Raw genomic sequence first — 24,817 nt, forward strand, 5'->3', positions numbered from 1 at the left:
ATAATTTGGATAAGCTTTTCATAATATATATTAGCTAGAGATATATTAGCAAACGTATTAGCTACAAATATATGTTATATAGTATATATTGACTGAAAATATATGGTTGGAAATCTGTTGCTTAACTTTTGAATTTGGATTATTTTTTGACCTACAGAGGTTTGGGATTTTTTTACCTAGTCAAATCTGAGCAGAGTACTCTATATGTTTACCTGTACCATAAGGTAAACCTCGGGAAACCCCACTTTCTTCACACATTGGTATACTCGTGTGTATACATTTGATCTATAAATCACAGAAAAGAAATTAAGCAGAGAAAGAAGTGGTTGGTCTTGATTTGAAATTCTCCCTAGTAAAATTTCTACAGCAAATATTAGACCTAATATTTGGCATAGATGATGTTCATTCCATTTGGTATGTTTCTTTTTTTTTTTTTTTTCATTCATTCGTAGCCTTTAATAAAAGGTGAATTTGAGAGCTTTTCTGGGAACAGCTCTTGATGTTGACGGGATAATGAATAGGGAAACAGGCAATGATGGTTCATCATCTTCAGCTTGAACAATGGCGAGAATTCAAATATGGGTTCCCTGGAACATGAATTTTTGCTGGTTTGCTATTGTTATTTCCTGCAATCCTGTTTGGCTCCAGGAATCGATCCTCTTTACTTCTTGCTGTTCTTTGACAATTTCCTGATGGTCTCTGCACTGGTTTCCTGTGGCTGCTGCAACAAATTACCAGAAATTTAGTGGCTTAAAGCAACACAGATTTACTATTGTGTTACGGTTCTGGAGTTCGAGAGCTCTAAAATCAATTTCACTATGCTAATACTAAGGTGTTGGCAGGGCTGGTTCCTTCTGGAGACTCTGAGGAGAGAATGGGTTTTCTTACCTTTTTTCAGCTTGTGGCTGCCTGTGATCCTTGGCCTGTGACCCCTTCTCCACCCTCAAAGGGTATCACTCCAAACTCTGCTATCATCACATTGCCTTCTCTGACTCTGAGCCTTCCTGCCTCCCTCTTATAAGGACGCTTGTGATTACACTGGGCCCACCTGGATAATGCAGGATTATTCTCCCCATCTCAGAGGAGATGTTCTTTCAGCCATATAATGACATAACATTCACAGGTTGCAGGGACTAGGACGTAGACATATTTGGGGGCCATGATTCAGCCTACCACTGCAAGGAGCACAGTCTGAACCTCCTCCCATCCCATAGTGCTGTGGGGCCTCAAACTTGCCCTGTTGCTGTAAGTGCGCATCTGGTATGCCTGGGATGAGAGCTGGTCCTCTGGTACCCCTACAAACTGCAGGTTTCATTATAATCCTTTATTTGGGGCCAGACTATACAGTTCATGTTCTTCCTCGGTTTCTTTTCTTGTTTATGACCCCAGGTCAACATTTGGACAAGCCGGGGCAGCCTCCTACACTCTAGCGGACTGCATATTGTCCTCTCATTATCAGCCAAAGCGAAGAGAACATCTCCCATTGAACTCATCCTCAGCGTCACAATGATGCCACTCCTGTCACTGGATTAGACATGCCTACATGTGGGCGCCAGCCCAAGTTCTCCTCACCTAACCTGGGTCACATTATACTCCATGTTACTAATTCCTGGTCACTCCTTCTTGAGGATGAGGGCCACAGCACGCCCAGCCCTGCTTTGTCCCAGCCACAACCTCTTCCCTCACTGGGTTGTCAGAGTGCCATCTTTCCCTGGGCCAGGTCCCTGGTCCAGGTCCATCTGAGTTGTGTCAGTTTGCAACCACACTGAATGCTCCTCCCTTGGGAACTATCTCGGAAGCAGGCTGAACTTTTTTGTGTTTGTTTTTTTTTTTTTAATTTAAATTCAAGTTACTTAACATATCGTGTAGTATTGGTTTCAGGAGTAGAAATCAGGGATTCATCACTTACACATAACACCCAGTGCTCATCCCAACAAGTACCCTCCTTAATGCAGGCTGAGCTTTTTAACATTTACTTTATAGATTTCTAGAGCTGTAACATGAGGTTACTGTTGGCTCACCAGGGGCCTACAAGGATTAGTTAGCAGTAGCAGGCAGCTGCCTTGGTTCTTCCTGTGCACCAGCTCCCCTTTCTCTTTATTACTTTTTTTAAATTTTCTTAAAAGATATTAAAAATTGTTTAAGTTTATTTATTTATTTTGAGAGAGAGAAGGAGAGAGAGAGAGGGAGCGCATGCAAGCAAGGGAGTGGCAGAAAGAGGGAGAGGGAGAGAATACAGAGCAGGCTCCACACTGTCAGTGCAGAGCCCGATGTGGGAAACAAAAAACATTTATTATCTCACAGCTTCTATGGGTTCAGAACCTACAGGGTGAGGCTTATCTGGGTGCCTCTGACTTCCTGTCTCTTGGGAGGCTAAGGTCAAGGTGCTGGTCGGGGCCGGAGTCAACTCAAGGCTTAGAGGGAGCAGGATCCACTTTTAAGCTCACTCACACAGCTGTAGACAGGTTTCAGGCCCTCACTAGCCAGAGATGTCAGTCCCTTGACCTATGGGCTTCACAGGACTTTTCACAGCATGATAGCTTGTTTCTGGAAGAGTGAGGGATGAAAGAGAGAGATAGAGAGAGGCCAAGACAGAAGCCATGATCTTTCGTAACCTGGTCTTGGAAGTAACATCCCATCGCTTCTCTATTCTACACCTGGAAGGGAGTCACTGAATCCAGCCCACACTCGAAGGGGCAGGATTACACAAGGAGTGGGTAGGGGGCAGGGGTCACTGGAGGTCATCTTAGAGGTTGCATGAGACCCCCTCAAGAAGAGTTAGAGAAACAGGGTGCTATCTCCCAGTAGGGAGCAGGGTGTACACAAGCTGAGAGGGGTCATAGGAGCGCTTCAGAGAAAACGAGCTGTGAGCAGAGTTGTGCATTTACTCATACCACAACTCGGGCCACTCCCTTTCTCCCGGCCTTCTCTCTGGGTTCTGTTTTATTAACCAGACTAACTGAACAAAAACCAAGAAGCTAACTCCCATGCTGGTCACTTCTCCGAGTTTCAAGTTCTCCCTCCACAACCTGCCTACCAGTGTTTACTTTCTGAAATCCACAGCAGTCATTTTTTTTTTTTCTTTCTATTTTGTCCAGAGTTCATCACAGTTCACAGTGGGGAGGGTGTTCTGTAAGCCGTGTATACCCCCTCTCGTACTGGAAGTGGAGCTCTGCATTATTTGGAATACATCAGATTAGTGTTGGACAATATGTTACCCCGGTTATAGTGGGAAGGAAAAGGATTAAAAAGCCCAGGAATTGCCGGGTCAGAACAACTCGTTTGGGCTTCCATAAAAGACTACAATGATTCTAGGGGCGCCAGAGTGGCTCAGTCGGTTAAGCATCTGACTCTTGATCTTGGCTCAGGTCATGGATCTCCGGGTTCATGAGTTCGAGCCCCGCATCGGGCTTTGTGCTGCCAGCGTGGAGCCTGCTGGGGATTCTCCCTCTCTCTCTGCCCCTCCCTTGCTTGTGTGCACACGCATGACTATGCAATCTCTTTCTCTCTCAAAAATAAGTGAATATTTTTTAAAAAACTATAATGATTTTAAATTTAATTCTTTTTTTTTTTTGCTCCTGGAGTAGAAGGAACATGGAGTATCGAGATTCATGGATCTGATTTAAATTCCAGTTCTAACATTTACTAGCAGAGTGACCTCCCGCAAACGAATTAATCTATGCTTTAGTTTCTTCGTCTGTAAAGTCGGATAATGATACATAACTCTGGATTGTACAGGGTTATCTGAAACAATGTCTATGAAATGCATACAGTACACTGCCTGGTACACACGCAGTCTTCCACAGAGCTTTTTACCTTTCTCTTTCCTTCATAATTCAGCTACCCAGTAAGATCATGGCGCCGACGTAGTTTGGCATTTGCTAGACCATTATCCAGAGTATCCCAGTGTGCATGGAAAGAAAACAGCTAGGCCAGAATGGCTGTCTTTGTAGGGAGAGTGTCGCTGTGCGTGTAGGGCTGGCTCTCTGCCCGGGATGCAGGGGTCAGTGGGGCTGCCGCCAGCCGTCTGCAGTGTTAGCCAGGGAAATCAACTCACAGCCCTCCTGGCACCTACTGCTGGACTTGGGTAAACATAATTACAGCCTTTAAAAAGAAAAAAGGGAAAGCAACCAAGATCCCCGCTCACCATGTAAACAGGATGTCCACTGAATGGCAGCCGTGGAGATGTTTATTTTCTGTTCATGGGGCAATTGACAAAAGGCCTCGGGGAGCCTTTATTGCTGCCTGGGGCAATGGCCTGCCTGCTGCGGCGGTGGTGGTGATGGTGGCTGGGTTTCTCCCAGCTCTGTCTGCATTGCCAACGCTGAGCTTCAGCTGAGAGCTCCGGGGCTGCGCTCTTTGGAACCACCGTACCGTCCTTAGAGATGCTGGGTCTGGTTTTCTGCTCGAGGCCCTTTATGCACAGATAAATATACACTGATACATACGCATATAAATATACATAGATACATATACACTGATGTCCAGTGTTCAGTTTCCAGTGTGTGACCTAGAGGCTGGCTGCTTCAGCCTCTATGTAATAATCATCTTAATGATAGCTACCATTTACTCAGAGCAAGGCAGCTGGCCAAATACTTCACATGGGTGATCTCATTTAACCCTCGTGATAACCCTTTGTGTTGGTTTTATTGTCTTCACTCTATACCTGAAGAGGCTCTGCAAGGATAAGCAATTGGATTTGAAGTCAGATTGGTTAAATTCTCAAACCTGTGCTTAAATAGTAAGCTAGGTGAAGGCAGGGACCATCTGTCAAGTTCACCACTATCTCTATGGCCCAGCACAGTGACTGAGAAACATCCGTTGGGTGAATGATTTAAAAAAAAAAAATTCTACCTGGATGCTCTTCTCCGCTGACTTTCTGGGGAGCACATCTCCCCCCAGTACTGAGAGTGCATTGCACGACTTAGTCCACATGTTTCTGTTCTGCCCCAGGCGACTTGGGGCACTCACTAGTCAGTGCTGACTGCAGTTGGGTCTTGGGTATGGGCTGAGGCACCATGGCAGTGACTAATTGGCCAGTGTCTAACCAAGAAGACAATTCTGCTTTAGTCCAGGCTTCTCTGGCATTGTAGGCAAGGAAGGCATCTCTTGAGCCTGCTCCTGGGCCAGTGGGAACAGTGAAAGCAGGTGCTTGTCTCAGCTGGTATGTAATCTCTGGAGAGGGGTTTTGCTGTCCCTCTTCCAGAACACAGGTGGGTTGGGATGGAGTTGTGAAGATAGTCTGAGCAGATTTCCCAGGAATGTCAGGACGTGGTCCCTCTACCTTTATAATCCCAAATGTAACTGGCAGAGACCCAAGAGCCCTTTGGTCTTCTAATTCCTTTATTTTCTTTTAAAATTATTTATCATCATCATTATTATTATTATTATTATTATTATCAAAGCATAATTAACATACAGTGTTATATTAATTTCAGGCGTACAATATAACGATTCACCAATTCAATACATTGCTCAGTGTTCATCGTGATAAATGTACTCTTAATCCCCTTTAATTCACCCATCTCCTCACCCACCTCCCCTCTGGCATCTACCTATTTGTTCTCTGTATTTAAGAGTGTTTTGTTTATTTGTTTGTCCATCTTTTCTTTGTTCATTTTTTAAAATTGCTTCAATTTCACATATGAGTGAAACCATATGGTATTTGTCCTTCTTTGATTTATTTCTCCTATTTCACTTAGCATTTGACCCTCTAGGCCCATCTAATTCTCGAATAGAAGGAAAGGGATGTGTTTGTTCTGCAGGATAGATTAGGACATCAAAATACTCCGTTCCAGAAGAGGACTTTACCCTACATCCGAACCTTTAGGTTAGAGAGAGATGAAACCTTCTTCATTTCTATTCAGGTGTCCTTCAGGGGAGGCACATGGGTGGTAGCAGGGACTCTCCCTGAAACTGATCATTTCCCTGCCTGGAGCTGAGGCCATCATTACATCAGTATTGTTTGCAAATTACTGCCAAGGGCAGGTAGTTGCTTTAAAATGGCCTAAGTTGTCAGGAAATCTCTGGAAAAGAAATGCACGTCAAAGATTGCCCAAACTGGTATTGTTTGGGTGTTGGTAAAATGCTGGAAATTATAAAGTCTTGTGCTGTGTGTGTGTGTGTGTGTGTGTGTGTGTTCATTGTTGGTGGCAGAATTTTTTTCCTTTCTAATGTTTTAGCCATTATACTCTGATTTATGGAAGCCAATGTCACAGGTCCCAGACCCATCAGTTGATGATGTGTCCTGTTGGGATGCACCAGACCTACAGGTAGACCTGGGATTTCTGGGAGCAGTCTGGGATCAAAGGTATCATTCAATGTCCTTCTCAGTGGTCTCTTTTCCTTATGTTCATTCTTTTCTGCCAAGCATGGCCTCCCACCCTCCTGCTGCCTCTCATCATTCAGTCCCCTGTGTCCATTCTAGGCTTCTATCACACTGGTTCCCACATAGGGCATAGCAGCATGGAGCAGGGCATTCTGTCCATCTCTCCGGGCTTCCCAGTGTCTAACACTTTATCTTGTTTTATGAAGAGAGATTCTATACTTGTTCCTATCACAATATTTGGAATAGGCTGGAAGGAAATATTCTGGACCTCTAAACACTTCTTTTGCCTACATTTCTGATACAGACCTCATTCATTGACCTTCCTACATCCAATATGCTTGAGTCGATGGCAAATTTGGGGCTTTATGCTCTGCGTATGTACATACTCCCTGGTCTCATGCCTGGTTCTACAATGTACACACACACACACACACATGCACACAGGCACATACCTCCTACCCTCTACCCTCTCTATGCTTAAAGGATGTCCATTTGCAGATCTAACAATCAAGTACCCAGGGAAAAGGATGGGTCATTATCTTTGGATCAGCTCTTGTTAGTTTAATAGAAATATCCAAGGGACATGAAGATAATGGTCCGTGTTTGGAGAACTCCTCTTTCTTACTCTCAATAATTCCCCCATTAGTTGCTACTGGATGCTTATATCCCATCATATTTCAGAGCTGGTTCCAACTTTCCAGGTGTGGGTTTGACTGAGCTTCTGCTAAACGTCACACTGGTCAGGCAGGAGGCATCACAGAAGTCTCGGCTGAATCGATAGGATTTAAGCAATAGGCTTGGAATTAGAGATGCGGAAAACATCAGTACCTCTTTTTGGTGCCAGTGGCCTTCCTGCTCTGGAAAATTTTATTAGAAGCAAAGTGATTTAGAATAATTTCCCATCAAATAAACCTTTTTTTGCACAGATCACAACAGCCCCTGTCACACGTGGAACCCAACCTGCCACTGCCATTTTATTATTGCAACTAGGAATTGTGACCCCACCCACTGCACCAGCCCGCTCTTTCCTGCCTTCTTGGACTATTGCAACCTATCCATGTGTGTGGCCAGGAAAAGCTATGCTCCTTCCCTCTGCTTTCCCTCTTTCCCATAGTCTCCATATGGCTAATGCTGCTGCTGTGTCCACCTAGGTAGCTATGCTCTGGCTCTAATGCCCTTCTCTGTGATGGGGCTGCTGTGTCTGCAGGGCTCCTGTCATGCTGGGTGGATCCAGAAAGCACCATGCTCCTCCCACTGAGATTGACCATGAATGACAGTTCTTTCCAAAGCAAAGTGGCAATCAAAGTGTCTCCCAAAGTGACAGGTCTTTCAACCAAACTTGGAGCCAAAATATTACCTTGCTAATTTGTGGGACCCAAGGAATTTAACAAAAATCCCCTACCCCTGGACAAGCAGAGCAAGACTGACTCCATTTTGTGCTACACCCACCATCTCATGTATAACCCCCACATGACCTGCTTATTGCCTAAGACACTCCCCCACCCTAGTCAAGCCGCTGAGTACACCCTTACTGGAAACCGGCTCACTTAGGAACGCGGAACCCCTAACCGCCAGAGAATGTAAACCCCGCATTTTGCCCGCCAAACTTGTGCGCCAATTCTGACCAGAGCGATAGGCTAGTTCAAACAGTTACTATAGGGTAAATTGTAATTCAATTGGCCACCTGCGTGTGGACTGACATGACTGTGCAACTTTCTGTGTGTGTTACAATCTCATTGGCCACTGGCCCCTATAAAACTGCTACCCCTCTTAACCTAGGGGTCCAAGTCCCTGCCCTGCTGTGTCGGGTATACTTGGGCCCAAGCTCGAGCTTGCAAATAAACCCTTGTGCGTTTGCATTGGTATCGGCTCCTTGGTGGTCTCTCGGATTCGAAATCGGGGGCATTACGAATTCAGTTTTATAACTAGCTTGCTAGAGGCCTAGAGGAAGAACCCTTAAACACAGAATAAGTTGAGGTTCAGGAAATGAAGCAGGATTGTTCAAGTGTCTGGGGTCTGGGACTCTCTGATTGTCAGCCCCAGAGTTTGCTTTTCCTTGCTCTCTGGGGGCCTGGGGCCCTTGCGCAGTAGGAACTTTCCTTGGTGGTCTTCCTGGGCACTCTGTGTGCCTGACACATGTATACAGAACGCCCATGAGCAGCGTTTTCATTCACATGAAGACATGTTGGGGCCTATGCAGAGTTTTTCCAGGCTAGACTCCGAATTACCGTATTTTTTTGTTTTTTTTTTTTTAAAAATAAAGATATTGGCTGTAACTGCAGCTAATGTTTAAGAGGTAGGAATTGTTTATTTTTTTAATGCTTTTCTGTGTTTTCTAACTTAAAAACCAAGGACAAAGTGAGAGGCCAAGAACACAGCAGATGTTTACTGTTAAACCTAAAAACATTTCTCAATCCCATTTACTGTCACTTTTCTCACTTAACAGTCTGTATAGTAAGAGTCATGTTTTCCAAGGCCCTAACATGTCCTACAATTTTCCCTTTTGGTTATTGCTTAAATAAACACCCAGATGTGCTATTTTACAGATCATAAGACATATCAAATGTGGTCCTTTCATTCTCTTTATCACACATGGTGCCTTGGCCCCTGGCTTTCGGAGCTGAGCTCAAGTTCTTTGTCAAGCTGAGCTGTGGCAGACATCACTCTCCGTCTGCCTCAGCTGGAAGGAGTGACAATTGTGTTTCACCTCTGGGAGACTATGTGGGCAGAGCTGGCCTCTCCTGGGCCTGCTATAGAGGGGGAAACCGCCATGACAGCAAACTGGCAAGACTGTGGGTTCTGCTCACCTTCATTTGGCTCAGTCAACGAAGGAACAAACATGATCATCAAATAGATGCTTTTGACCGATATGTATTGTTAAGCGTCTTGAAGGCTGTAGGAAGCAAGGGAAAAAGGGCTAAAGATGTAGAAAGAGCTTGGAAATGGATTCAAATTCATTAGGGTTGCCGGTAGACACTATTAATGATTCCAAGTATTTCTTTGAATTAGAGAGTCATGGGGCTCTTTTAAATTGAGTGTTTCTTTGCAAAAGAAAAAAGAGTGTGTGGAGGGGAATTAGCAGATTCCCAAAAAATATAAATTGGGTTTTGGCCGAAAACCTATTTCTTCTTGCCTTCAGAGAGTCATGCAAGTCTCAGGAATGGCAAACATCTGTTTGAAGGGCATCCGACCTTGGCGTGGCAGGCAGCTCAGAAGAAAGGGCGATGGGATTTGGTGTGTAGTTTTCATTCAAGATAGCAGGTGGCCAGGTATTAAGAATGGAACAGGGGTGCCTGGGTGACTCAGTCAGTTGAGCATCCTGCTCTTGATTTCAGCTCAGGTCATGATCCCAGGGTTGTGGGACCGAGCCCTGTGTCAAGATTAAGATTGTCTCTCTCTCCCTCTGCTCCTCTTCCCTGCTGGAGCACTCTCTCTCTCTCTCTCTCTCTCTCTCTCTCTCTCTCTCTCAGATAAAAACAAACAAACAAAAGCGGAGCAACTATTCCACAAGTATTTACTGAGTATCCACCGCGTGCTGGGGATGCAAAGTTACTAGGACGCACCAAGACCCAAATCGTTTATTCCATCACACAGATGTTAGGATAAAGGTTCACTGTGCATTGTCATGAATATACTGTGCCTTTACTGTGGTTCTTTCTTGTGCAGCTTAGAATTCAGTGGGCAATTACCATGCACGTGATACAGACCAGTAGAAGAGGCTAAGCCTAGTTCACTTTCATGCATATGAACTGAATAGCAGGTCATTTTTTCCTTTCGACCACTTTTTAAAACATTGGCAGGTTATATTGATATTAAAATGATAAAAATAGTCTGAGATTCATGAGTGCAAGTTTGCTCTTGCAAGCTTTGGGCCAGATACACATTTTTTTTAATTTTTTTAATGTTTATTTTTGAGAGAGAGAAAGAGACTGAGAGACAGAACACGAGTAGGGGAGGTGCAGAGAGAGAGAGAAAGAGAGAGAGAGAGAGAGAGACACTGAATCCGAAGCAGGCTCCAGGCTCTGAGCTGTCAGCACAGAGCCCGACACGGGGCTTGAACTCACAAACTGTAAGATCATGACCTGAACTGAAGTCGACATTTAACCAACTGGGCCACCCAGTCACCCCAAGTGCCAGATATTTTTTAGAATTCGTAATTTTTCTTACTTTATGTAGGTAAAATGGTATGTATATTATGTTATACTGCTAGTGGGTATAGAGCAATATCTGCTATTAAACATATTAAATGATAAACATTTTAATATCTCTGCCATTAAATGAATACATATGAGTATAGACATTAAGTGTGATAAATAAAGATCTTAAGTAAACTCACATCATTTTAGGTCAGGCATTCCTGCCAACTAAGTTACGAGAAAGATTCAGTTTTCAAAGACTTTAAAAATTTCACCAAGGGGGCGCCTGGGTGGCTCAGTCGGTTGAACGTCCGACTTTGGCTCAGGTCATGATCTCACCGTCTGTGAGTTTGAGCCCCGCGTCAGGCTCTGTGCTGACAGCTCAGAGCCTGGAGCCTGTTTCGGATTCTGTGTCTCCCTCTCTCTGACCCTCCCCCATTCGTGCTCTGTCTCTCTCTGTCTCAAAAAAATAAATAAAGATTAAAAAAAATTTTCACCAAGATGTGGTGGACTTATAGCGTTGATGAAGATCATTCACTACGACCCAAATAGTTTACTTCTTCATACAGACACGGGAATAAAAGTTCACACAGTTTGTTGCCATGAATATACGGTGCCTTTGCTGTGATGATTTCATCAGATTTACCTCGGAAACAATTTTGACTTTTCCCTACAAACAAGTTTAATTGTAGGAAAAACACTGCTACCACCCACTGAAGATCTTTTGCTGTTCGCGTTTGGAGTTTTTCCTCCAGGCTTCAAGGCTGACATTCTATTAGAATCACTCTGCTAGTTGACCTCTTGTGAACTATAATGCGAAGTAGGAAACGGGATTTCACCAGAGCCACACTAAAGCTTCTGAATTAGAGCCAGGAAGTATTTTATTTGATGCATCACAGATCATAAAGCCAACATCCTGTCCGATGGCCCTAGTGGCATCAGCATGGATGGCTGGATGGAAAACAGGGGCAGGAAGGATGTAAGCATGGGTTGGTGAATATAAAACCACATTGGCCTTGATTCTGTATCTTGAGCTTTCCAAACTTCTTCCCAGCCTATGACCTTTGTACTTTCTGTTCCCTCCTGGAACACACTACCTTGTGATTTTGAAGAAACTAGCTACTTCCCATCATTTAGGCATTGCTTTCAGTGGCATCTCCTTTGGAGATGACCTTGACCACCCTGTTTAATGTTATGCACCTCCAGTCTCTTTTTATAACATTACCCTATTTTATTTTCCTCAAAGCACATCTATGAAATGACCTTGTTGGGGCGCCTGGGTGGCTCAGTCGGTTAAGCGTCCTACTTCAGCTCAGGTCACGATCTCGCGGTCCGTGAGTTCGAGCCCCGCGTCGGGCTCTGGGCTGATGGCTCAGAGCCTGGAGCCTGCTTCCGATTCTGTGTCTCCCTCTCTCTCTGCCCCTCCCCCGTTCATGCTCTGTCTCTCTCTGTCTCAAAAATAAATAAACGTTTAAAAAATTTTTTTTAATTAGAAAAAAAAAGAAGTGACCTTGTTATGTGTTTTCTTATTTACTTGTTCATTATTTTTCTCTTTCACAAAGTAAAAACCTCTCTGACTTGTTGATAAAATCCTCAGTCCCTAGAGCAGTGCCTGGCATAGGAAGGGACTCAGTAAATATTTGTTGGAAGCATGAATGCCCCCTGCAATAGTACCAGCTCCCCTATTTTAGAATGTCTCCAACCTCTTCCATCCCAATACCCCAGGGTTCTTTGTGTGACAACTCTCCCAGAAAAAAAAATATTGCAAATGTGGGAAACGTGATAGAGCATGAAGTGTGGTAGAATATTAAATTAGTCTCATAAATTGTGAATCATAAATCATGGTTCCATCTGTTCTGTGACAGAGTGTAAACAGCAAAATTTTCCACAAGATAGGAACTGAAAACAAAGGGAAGCCATGAGTTTCAACTCATGGAGAGGCTGTTACTATTATGTTGGATTGTGTCCTCTCTCTCCTCCTCACTAACCACTTTAGTCATGCTATGCCTTTCTGGAATAGGCCCAGGAATCTTATTCATAGCAGACATTGGTTTCTTCCAATCTAGAAGTTTCTGCCCAATAGCTCTGTGCTCTGGCACCTGGAAGCCACATAACAAATATTTATTGACTATCAGTGGTAAACTCCACTCTTACACACTTATTCTTCTGAGTCAACTATGTTATTTTTTTCTAAAATGGAGATATCCTTTAGAAAAGGTGACCTATAAAAGAAAACTCTTCCATTCAAATCCAGTATTAATTTGTGCATCGCATTGAAAGACTTGATGAGGTATAGGATTTTTTGAGTGTGGGTCAGTATTTGGGCAGGAGTGGTCTGAGTGAGGCATGGTGAGGGGCAACACAAGGTCACAGGTTGTCCTGAGAAGGGATGGGACATTTGGAGAGGACAGAGGAATGAAGCGTTTCTAAGACAACTGGTTCACATCACAATTTTGCCTAAGGCAAATATGGTGGGGGAAACTATTCTGGGAGAATTGGTGCCTTCAGATAATGTCCTATTGGCTAAATGCACAGTGGAGGTCCATTTCAAGACCAACCAAACTACAGTTTTATCCAGAGGAAATTAGGTTAAAATGAACATCAGTACACAGATGACATTTCTGAAGGCTTCCCAGGAAACCATAGCAGCAAGTAACTCTGGGGAATGGAAATGAGGGGTAGTAGGGGAGTGGATGGGTCTGCAGAGTTTTGCTTTCCTCTTTATAACCTATTGTAAAGTTTTAGTTTTTCCATGACAAGGTATTGGTTCCACAATTATAAATTTTAAAAATCAATAAAAGCCACTATCTTTTAAAGATTTAACCATTTAAATCTAACATTTAAAATGCTAGCTGAGGGGCGCCTGGGTGGCTCAGTCGGTTGAGCAGCCGACTTCGGCTCAGGTCATGATCTCGCGGTCCGTGAGTTTGAGCCCCGCGTCGGGCTCTGTGCTGACAGCTCAGAGCCTGGAGCCTGTTTCAGATTCTGTGTCTCCCTCTCTCTGACCCTCCCCCATTCATGCTCAGTCTCTCTCTGTCTCAAAAATAAATAAATGTTAAAAAAAATTAAAAAAGAATAAAATGCTAGCTGAATAAAAATGAATACCACAGCAATTGTAATAATTGTAGGGGGATGTCATGACAGGGTTCAAATCAATACAGATGGTCCCCAGCCTACAATGGTTCTACTTGTGAGCTTTTGACTTTATGATAGTACAAAAGCCATAAGCATTCAGGAGAAACTGTACTTCAAATTTTGAATTTTGATCTTTTTCTGGGCTAGTGAGATGTGGTACAACAGTCTCTTGTGATGCTGGACAGTGCAGCTAGCTGAGGCTCCCCAGTGGTCAGCAATCATGAGTGTAAACAACCAATTCTGTTTTTCAATAATTACATAAGATATTCAACACTTTGTTACAAAATAGGCTGTGTGTTGGATGATTTTGCCCAAATGTAGGCTAATGTAAGTGTTTTGAACATGTTTAAAGTAGGCCAGACTAAGCTGTGATGTTTGGTAGGTTATTTGTATTAAATGCATTTTTGACTTAACAATACTTTCAATTTATGGTGGACTCATTGGGACCTAATCCCATTGTAAGTTGAGGAAGATCTGTATATTGACATAAACAGAAAAACCTTGAACTTACAAACACTGTTATTCATATATATTTTCTAGTCTTCTGGGTAGATATTGTTCAACCCTCTCAAGATGCGAAAGCAGCTCCAGAAGCTGACCCAGCAATGGTTCTAGAATGCAGACCCTCAGACTTAAGCTTCTCTGACATACCGCCCCCCTACTGTATACATTCTACTCTCCTAGTGACTCATAATCCTTTTTTCTCCCTCTCTCATTACCAGTGTAGACTGCTGCCTCTCTTGAGGGTTTCAAATCCCACAAGATAATTGACTGTCACTGTAGAGTACTCAGGGTAGAAAAATTTCCCAGGTTTCTTTATTATTCTTGTATCTTTACTGTTAAATGCAATCACCTGAGGGCATGTACAAATGTACCTGATATTTTCAACCTGAAAGTTTCTAACACCTTCTGCACTTAAAATCCGAATTACTTCCTTACACTGAGAGCACACTGAATAGATTTTCAGACTCTCATGAAGTCCCAGTTTGTCTTCTGCAGAGAGAGAGGGACTTTGCTGTGACATTCCTTTCCTATAATGAAGTCATAATTACACATAGAAAAAGAGGGTTTGCACCATATAGATGAAGGTGTTACGATCCATAGCTGTTGGGGAGTGTAAGTTTTTGCAACTATCATCCGCTTCTGAAATAGCATACCTTGTTTAATCTAGAAGATGCCAAGCAGGCAGGGCACCAGGATTTTACGTAAGCATTAGTTAAACACTTGATAATTGTAGTTTGTATAAGAGAAAAATTGTGTAGAGCTGCAGGGATATTAGAGTTGCATCAAACAGTTTTGGGGATTTCCTTTTCCTTTTTTTTTTTTTTTAACATTTTTATTTATTTATTTTTGGGAGAGCACAAGTGGAGCAGGGGCACAGAGAGGGGACAGAGGATCCCAAGTGCGCTCTAGGCTGACAATCTGACCGTAGTGAGCCTGATATGGGGCCCCAACTCACACACTGCAAGATCATAACCTGAGCCGAAGTTGGATGCTCAACCTCAACTGACTGAGCCACCCAGGGACCCCTCCTTTTCATTTTCTACTGTCTTCATTTAGAAAGCGTGGGAGACTCTCAATTGGGAGAACTGTAGGTGTGACCTAATTTGGAGCAGTGAGGAAGATCACAGAGATTGTTGAGGCATCTTCTGGCTCTGTGGTTTCCTTCAGCATGGATGCAAGTTAACATTTGTCTGATTTCTCCATAATTTCAGTAAATTACAGCCCCACCCCTGGCCTTACGATAGTAAGTTGTTTCTGAAAAACTCCTTGTAGTCAGACCTCTTATAGGTAAAAAATGGAATGTTCGTTGAAATTATTAATGCATAGTTACTTAAAAATTGTACAAAGTCTATGTATGTATGTCATTGAAGCCTGGGAAAGAAAGCTATCTGTCTACCAAACATATGTTGGCCCCTTTTACAGCAGAGGCTTGTTCTCTGACATGCAATGTAGAAAGGAATGTGTTCAGAGAGCCAGGCAGAAGGCACCTTCCCCAGCCCTTCTGCCCCATGTGTGTCCACATGACTGCTTCTTGCAATTAATAGTGAGCCAGTGTTCCAGTCATGGAATGAATAAGTCACGGGGATAAAAAGTACAGCATAGGGAATATGTCAATAGTATCATAACAGCGTATGGTGACAGATGGTAGATACATTTGCGGTGAGCGCAGCATAACATATAGAGTTATCAAATCACTATGTTGTACATCTGAAACTAATGCAATATTGTATGTCAACTATACTTCAGTAAAATAAGTAAATAAAAAATTGATATTCCCACTAACACAAAGCAAAACAATAAAAATCCCACACAACATAACAGTGTAAATGGCACATGAAATATTACTACTATTAGCCAGCAAACCATGAAGAGGAGAGAAGACCATTAGGCCACCTGGGCTAACCTTTGTACTGTGAGGGTGACTACATGTGGCTCTCTTGTTGTGGCACCCAGGTGCTCCCAAGGCACACAAAATCCCACTTGTTCTCGTAAGTGCAAAGAATGCCTCCAGAGCTACAGTTGGTGTGGTACATCAAAGTACTAAAAAAGTTAAAATCTTATAACTCGTATTGGCGATTGCCAGGATATGACTGTATTGTGGCTTCCCCACCCACCTTCTCCCTTCGTCAGCACATGGCACTTTTTACACTACTCTTGGTACCTGGTTCACAGCTAGATCCAACTGGAGTCTTCAAACACAGATCAAGACCAACTAGCACATCTTGAAGCTCCACACGCTAAGATCCCAAGATGGCTTCTCCATTTCCCTGCACCCTCACACTCAAAGCCCTTCCTGTAGTTGCCAGGACTCCTAGTCAGGAAGGTGGCGCTGCCAGTCCCCATGCCTTCCATTCCACCCACGCCCTCAACCTGGTCTGCACAGAACCCAAGGCCACTCAAACCCTCAAGGAAAGTCATCGCCCAACACTAGGATGAATCAATCCATGACAGACTCCTCTGCGGCAACTACAATGAAGATTTCAAAGAATTTATAATGGTGTGAGAAAAGCTTGTGAGTGAATATTAGAAGAGAATGGAAAATTATGTATTCAATAGGATCCCAATTGTCTAAAAACAAAGACGTGAAGGAAATACACCAATTACCATTAGGGTTCCTGGTTGGTGGATTATGAGTGATTGAAAATATGTTCTGGGGTGCTTGGGTGGCTCAGTCGGTTAAGCCCTGACTCTTGATCTCAACTCAGGTCATGATCTGGTGGTGGTTGAGATCCAGCCCTGGTTGGGCTCTGTGCTGATAGTACAGAGCCTACTTGGGGTTCTCTCTCATTCCCTCTCTCTGCCCCTCCTGTGCTCTCTCTCAAAACAAATAAATAAACTTAAAAAAATTCTGTTCTCTGCTTTTTGAAAATATGTAAAATGAGCCTGTGTTGTTTTTTCAATGACCGAGAAAATTAAATGTGGTCCCGTCTACAAAATCTTTGGAGAGCTCTGCTGTACTGAGTTCCCAGACTGAGTCCTGTGCTCTGAGAGTTTCCACTTGGAAAGCCTCTTCGGGGACCCTACAGACCAGGCCCAGAATAGGAGCAGGAAAGGAAAAGAGAGCAAAGGGCGTAGTTCTGAATATGAGTCAACATCAGGTTTGAATCAGGGGCAATCTGGAGAGCCACAGCAGATGGTGGGCTCCATTGCTTTCTTGCCTGCAGGTATTCAACTTGTTTCAGACCCCAGTGTCTTGTCTCAGTAGCCCTTGTGCACTCTGGGTGTTCTCTGTTACCCCCTTTACTTCCTGAGCCCTGACAGTGGGAGCAGAGCAAGCAAGAAAGGCTTTCTGGCCAAGGCTGTGCCTTCGCTCATTCTCTCCCTTCCCTGCGGGGGTCAGATCAGAAGCCTCCCATGCTCTGGTCTTGTGCCTTCACCCCTCCCATCCAGACCCTTCCTGCTGCCTCTCATCTTTCTCACGTGATCACTCTGGAGCTATGTGGCAACTATCTTCCACGTGTCATCATTTCCTTTGTTGGGCACATGCGCGCACACATACCCATATGCTCCCTAGAACATGCATTGGCATTGCTGGCACATGGTTAGGCATAGCATGCGTTCATTCAGCCAGTGAACAACGAATTGCCCTCTGCTTAGTGCCAGGCGTTATTCTAGGTGCTGGGGGGGGGGGTACATGAAAAACCAGATAGAAAAGGTCCCTGCTCTTGGAGCAGACTTTCCACTGGGGAGATGGACAGTAAGCAAATACATATACCCTGTAACGTAGAGTAGTGGTAAGTGCTATAAAGAAAAATGAGGCCGAGGAAGGGGCTAGTGACCTGGGGTAGAAGGTGCCCTCAGATAGACTGGTCGGAGGTGGCTGGTTTGTGGAAGCTCCATTTTGGCAGAGGTTTTGATGAAGTGAAGAAAAGGGCTGTGTCAAGTGTGGGAACAAGGGTTCTGGCTGAGGGGCCAGTAAGTGCAAAGGCCCTGAATCAGCAACAAGCTTGATTCCTGCCCTCAAGTTGCTCCCATTCTAGTGAAAGAGGAGCAATAATCAGGCGATAGCAATATTGCCTGATAGACATTTGTCACTTAGTATCTATAGCTGCCTTGTCTTTATGGCATTTAAAAAATGTATGTTATCTATTGTCCGTGTCCTCCAGTAACAAACAAGCTCCAGGAGGCAGAGCTGTTTGCATTGTTCATTACAGTATGTCCAGGATGTAAACAGCTACAGGCCCATAGTAGATGTTCAATACTGTTTAAATGGAAGAAAGGATCCCACACTGGTCCCTGTGCTCCCGGTTCTCCTTCCTAGAGGTGACCACTGTTATTTGGCCCTGGGAGAAGCTGTTATTTCAACAGACCACCATTGAGCTTCCACTTGGGGCCTTAGAGGCGAGACTCTGAGTGTGCCAGGAGGTAGAGGGAGCCGCCTGCTGACTGTCGTGTGGACTGCAATGGACACTTGTCTTCTGAGGCCCGGAAGACCTGGCTGGCCTTCTGATCATGGAGCAAAGGGAGGATGAGGAGACTCTGGCTAACTCTGGGTCCACATTCAGGCTTTCATGGGGACTTGGTGCTCGGGAAAATACTCGCCTGCCTCCTGATACACTGAGGCCCCTTCATACAGCTCATTGCTGTATCTCGACACAGGAGATCTGGCAGCAAATATTCTTTCTGTGTGTGAATGTGTAAATCCAGAGCTGCACACAGTCGTGGGTGCTGCACCTGTTGGGAGCCTCTGCTCTTGCAGTGAACTTGATGTACGACCCCTGAGCAGGACCCTGCCTGGGGGTCCCCGGGTTGGGTGATAGGGACTTAGTTCCCATCTCAGAAGAGACTTCTCAGAAAGTACCAAATCCACATAGAGTATCTGGGAAGTCAAAATGAATGTTTTCATCATTATTTCCTTCATAGCCAAGGTAAGACTATCCCTAAAATTTATAGTTGGGGCAACTTACAACTTATAGGTATTAGGGAGGGAAGAAATTAATAATTACTGAATACCCATTATCCTTGATAGATTAATTGGAAAACTATAGTCGAGAATGTGCTCAAGACCACACAGCTAGTAAGACGGTGGTCACTTAATTAGTTTTAGAAAATTAGAGCAGGATTCCTTGCTTCACAGCAAACCTCCCAAAAAGCAGTCTTATTCTGATGCCAAGTCACCAGTCAGGTTTCATTCTGTCTCTTTGAATATCTTGGGTCAAGTCACTGCATCGTTAGATTCCGCATACCTACATAAAGCTTCACACATCATAGATGCAATAAATTCTTGTTAAGAAACAGAGGAAAAAACTCAGTCACTCATACTTTTTATGAACTGGAATTATTCTATTGATTATTTTTCCTTCATATGCTATTAGTGAATAGCACATTCATTAATTATAACAGTAACACCGACTTTTCCATCTAAGTTAGTGGCCACTGAATTCTTCCACTTGCTTGGTCCCAAATCCTTGGAGTTACCTGCAACCTTTCTCCTCTCACATGGTACATCCAAAATGCCATTAAATCCTGTTGGTTCTCCTTTCAAGAGATGTCCCAGTATGACTAACTCTCACCATCTCCCCTGCTACGACCCCGGTGCAAGCCACCTGTCTGGATCACTGCCCTAGCTTCCTAACTGGCCTCTGGGTTTCTGCCCTTGCTCCCTCTAGTGTATTCCCCAAACATCAGTCAGAGTGAATCCTATAAAAACTTGTCCCCAGATCACATGACTTCCACATGATCTGTGAAATAGAAAAATGAAGGGCATCAAAAAGCCAAAAGTGGGTTCATTGAAACAATTGATACAATTTATAAACCTTTAACAATACTGATCGAAACAAAAGAGAGAACACACAAATTACCAGTATGAGGAGGGGCAGAGGGGCCATTATTAGAGATCCTACAGGCATTAAATAGTAAGGGAATATCATAGTCAATGTATATGCCAATAAATTCAAGGACTTAGATGAAGTGAACCAACTCCTTGAAAAACATGCATTAACAAAAATGACAAAGAAGAAATAGAACATTTCTAAGCCCTCTATTTGTTAAAGAAATTATATTCAAAATAAAAAACCTTCCACTAAGAAAATCCTAGGCCCAGATGACTTCACAGGTGAATTCTCCCAGACATTTAAGGAAGAAATAATGCTGATTTTACACAAACCTGATCAATATTAGCTGTTGTTATTGTTACCATCAGTAGGTTTTTCCTGTCTCCTGCCTCATTTTTTGCATCTATATTAAAGAGGACACAACTTTTCGTGGTCTTTTAGAAAGATTCTCAATGCAATGGGAGGTTACTTTGCAATGCCTTTCTCTTCCTCTTCCTTTGCAACCTGTGTTCCTTTGACCCAGAATGGTATATAGTGTTCACAAAATGCTCTACGTTACTGCCTCTGACTTAAATAGTTTTTAACCTTTTAAACAAAACTAGTTATTTCTCTAGGACTTGAGAAGATCTGCCAAGCAGTGTGATAAAAAAATTTTTCAGGATTCTATCACACCTGGTTTTCTGTTGATCTCTCTGTCTTTAAAAATGTTTTTATTTATTTTTGAGACAGGGTGAGTGGGGGAGGGACAGAGAGAGAGGGAGACAGAGGATCTGAAGCAGGCTCTGATGTGGGGCTTGAACTCACAAAAAGCGAGATCATGACCTGAGCTGAAGTCAGATGCTTAACCCACTGAGCCACCCAGGCACCCCTATGTTGGTCTCTTCTTAATAACAGCTAAAGTTTTGTTTAGTTGTTTTTTCCATTCCTTTGTATAATCCCTTTCTGGAGAATGACAAAGAATTGTTCAGATCTTAATTTGGTTTCACATGACGGGGCCGAGATTAAAATTTGTCTAGTAGGGGCGCCTGGGTGGCGCAGTCGGTTAAGCGTCCGACTTCAGCCAGGTCACGATCTCACGGTCCGTGAGTTCGAGCCCCGCGTCGGGCTCTGGGCCGATGGCTCAGAGCCTGGAGCCTGTTTCCGATTCTGTGTCTCCCTCTCTCTCTGCCCCTCCCCCGTTCATGCTCTGTCTCTCTCTGTCCCAAAAATAAATAAACGTTGAAAAAAAAAAAAATTTGTCTAGTAAATGGAAAGGTTGGGGCAATCACAATAATGGCTGGAGGAAGCTCTCCTTTTTTTCTTGTCCTTCTTCTGAGATACTAAGGGCCAGTTAGACTAAATCCTTAAGAGGCATTCTTTATCACTTTTGTTTGATGTAGTTCCAGCCACATCAAACCCGGGAGGAATCCGAACTTCTCTGAGTTAAAATGACTGAGGTGGCATTTTTCCGAGACCCGGGGAAACTGGTAGTGTGAATTGAAGAGAAGTAATGGTGAGAGTGTCTGAGTGAGGAGCATTCATTGCTGCCTAAGGGTTGAGGGCCCTGCGCTCTGGATACCTCTTCTCCCCACCATCCTGGTTTCTTTACTCACCTTCCTCAGCAGCAGAAAACTGCAGGTTTTAGAGTTCAAAATATCTGGCCTCAGCAAAGGACAGTTTGCTGATGGACTATGATATTTCACTCTATTAGAGTGCAGACTAAGCTGCTGTAACAGAGAGTCTGTAAAATACAGTAGCTTTAATGAGATAGAAGTTGATTTTTCTCTCCTGTAACAGTCAAGAGGTAGCTTGGCAATGGGGCGCCTGGGTGGCTCAGCCGGATAAGTGACCGACTTCGGCTCAGGTCATGATCTTACGGTTTGTGGGTTTGAGCCCTGCGTTGGGTTCTGTGCTGACAGCTCAGGGCCTGGAGCCTGTTTCAGATTCTGTGTCTCCCTCTCTGCCCCTCCCTTGCTCATGCTCTCTCTCTCTCTCTCCCAAAAATAAATAAATAAAATTTAAAAAATTAAAAAAAAAAAAAAAAAAGAGGTAGCTTGGCAATCCATGGCAAGTAGGTGGTTCTGCTCCTTGGGATCATCTTTCAGCTTCTTTCTCCGCTATTTCTCAGAGCATGGGTCTTGACCTTAGGTCCATGGGCCCTTGGGAGGCCACGGATAGAAGTTTCCTTTCACTTTTGAATGCAGGTAACAAACAACCATGATATCAGCAGTACCTATGACTTTGCTACCAATAGAAATAACAGGTAATTTTTGTATCATATTCATTTGTTGCATGTATCTTTTAATAATATTACACTATATCACTGCTAATGGCACACCTGCCTCTAGGGCTTGGTATTTGATGGGTTAATAAACACATACTTATTATATCAAAACTTTTAAACACAATTTTGAAAAGCATATTTTGGTATATTTTCCTTTTTTAACCTTGTGTATTTTATTTTACGCACTTATAAACATCATTCTGAGAAGGGCTACATAGGTTTTACCAGACTGCCTACGAGGTCCACGACACAAAACAGATTAGAGTCTCTATTCTGGGACATCTCCCTTGTCCTCAAGGTAGAAGCTTGCTTCTCTGCTCCATATCATTCCATTCTGGTTAGAAGGAAGGAGAAAGAGGGAGTAGTTTCCTTGTAAGTGTCTTCCTTATAAGAAGATGACCCAGAAGTTGCAAACATCCCTTCTGTTAATCTTATGCTGTTGATGATATGGTCAAATGATCACACCTAGCTGCAAGAAATACTGAGACTGTAGTGTCCAACTTGGAACCCAGAGCCTTGCTGAATAGGCTAGAGCACCTACCACTCTAGCACTGAAAGGAACAGAGGAGAATATTTACAGGCTGACAGACAACGGTCTCCACCACTCCCACGTAGTTCTACCTGGATTCTGGAATCTGTTCCATCAGTGGTTTATAAAACATATGATTTCTCTAAATCTGGGGAGGGGGCGTCAAGTACATTTACAATCATATCTGGAGCGTCTATACTGTCTTTCTCTCAAAAGTTCAGATCACATTATAGACACTTTCACAAAGAATGGGTCTACAAGATTTTTCAGACTGACCATTGTGTTTGTGGGCTTGAAATGCATTGTGAATATAGAAGATGCGTTTCTTGCCTACAAATACAGGTAATTACATTCAACGTGAATGAAAACAGCATGCTCGAGGTCAATCCATCTGGTTCTGGAAGTCCTTTTTTCCAGAATTGAAAGTTTTATTCAAGTTCTGTTTTTTCATATTTTTGAGTAAACATACATTGAATGTCTCCTGTGTTACAGGCAAGCAGGGGACTGGGTACATCAAAATTAATAAGAGTTTTCTCACCCTCAAGAAGCTCAGAACCACTTTGTGAGTGTGGGTGTGCACGCGTGCATGTGTATGTGTATGGGGAGGAGAAGAGCACACATAAATAAATAAGTTATCTTGAAGTGTGATTGTTGCTAAAATAGAGAATAAATGTGTTGTGGATATAGAAAGAAGATAGAAGGAAATGAATGTCAAGTAAGAACTGGAAGATTAATCTCCAAAGCAGTGAAAGTTACTATTTTTACTATTACCCATCTAAGCAATAAGTCACCTGTCCCCAATTTGTATCTCTTTTTGCCCTCTTCTGCCTTGGAAGCTGGTATCGACGCTTATTTGCCATCATCTTAGAGAATTTTCTAGAATCAAAACACAAGCCAGCAATATAAATTTTCCTGCATATTTTGTAAGGGGCGAGGATAATTGACTTTGCACAATTCATGTTATCTCACTTGACGTTATCTCACTTTAATATTATTCTACTTCAAAAAGTCCCTTTAGACCTTCCTCTCTTTCAATCTCTGCAATGCTGAGGTCAAAGAGGGTTTTTTTCTGCTCTTCCTTCTGGCCTCATCTAGTTTTTCTGCTCTGGTTTCCCTTACACTGGAATCCATAGCCTCCTCTCCCTGCTCTATAGCCGCCCTTTCTTCTGCAGAGCAGCTTAGTTCTACCCAGCAACTACAGACCTGTTCACCTATATTCACAGTTCAGTAGTGTCCTTTAATCATAGAAAAAGCCATTCTTTCACATTGTCCTAAGGTGATTAATTTTTTAAAATTTATGGCTATACCCAGAACTGTTTGGAATCTTACTTGCTTTAGTTAGGCAAGTGAAGCAAGATGCTGTAACACAGTGTTGCCGGAATGGGGTTGGGTGATAAAGTGGCTCATTTTAATGACTTTGTTAGTTGTGATTGCCTACATTTGTACAGATCAGTAACTCAGAATGCTATAAGCCTCCAAAGGGACTCTTAAAATTCTGTTTATTCCCTACTCCTTAATGCAATGCACTTTTTAGGTTCATCTTTTCAATTGTCCTGGAGAAATGAAATATATACACAATTTGGCAGTAGAGGAAGAACATGAGAAGAGAGGAGCCAAGAAAACATAGGCTAGAAAAAAATGGCAGAAGTAATGCTGGGAGATTGGGGTGGTGATGGAGGTGGGAACGGAGCCCAGTATGTCTTCATCTCATATCATGCTTTCAGCTCCCTAAAGTTAATATAGCCAAACATTAACGTGGCCCATTTCTGGTTAGGTATGGTAGGGTAGGTGTGCCTTCTCAGCAGCTATCTCTTGAAAGATGAAGGTCCTGTAATACCTTTGACCCCCAGCAGTCACCTCAGAGCCATGATCCCTTCCAGGCTGCATGCTAAGAGAGGATGGTCAGACCAAGGGGTACAATACATGTGTAAGCTTTGAGCAGGACCTACTGGGGTCAAAGTGGGACAGTACTTGGTGTGTGTGTGTGTGTGTGTGTGTGTGTGTGTGTGTGTGTGAATTCAAAAATGGCAAATGAACTGGAGTCAAAGAGAGAAGTAAGGGTGGAGAGAGCAGGTATGACAGGGGTCCTAGATACTAAATAATTCTTTAGGTGTGGTGAGTGGAGAAGGGAAAGAGAGATTGGGTATG

At 43.3% G+C, this 24,817-nt stretch overlaps 1 long non-coding RNA gene across 1 annotated transcript; it reads right to left on the reverse strand.

Annotated features, from left to right (window-relative positions):
* Positions 1 to 8,892: 8,892 nt before the first annotated feature.
* LOC122472938 lies at positions 8,893 to 14,493 on the reverse strand. The gene is made up of 2 exons (XR_006294560.1): positions 14,111 to 14,493; positions 8,893 to 9,221 (listed from the first exon to the last, which is right to left on the reverse strand). It is a non-coding gene; the product is annotated as an uncharacterized LOC122472938 (long non-coding RNA).
* Positions 14,494 to 24,817: the final 10,324 nt, after the last annotated feature.

This window comes from Prionailurus bengalensis, chromosome B4 (assembly GCF_016509475.1).
Source record: "Prionailurus bengalensis isolate Pbe53 chromosome B4, Fcat_Pben_1.1_paternal_pri, whole genome shotgun sequence".
NCBI classification, from domain to species: Eukaryota; Metazoa; Chordata; class Mammalia; order Carnivora; family Felidae; genus Prionailurus; species Prionailurus bengalensis.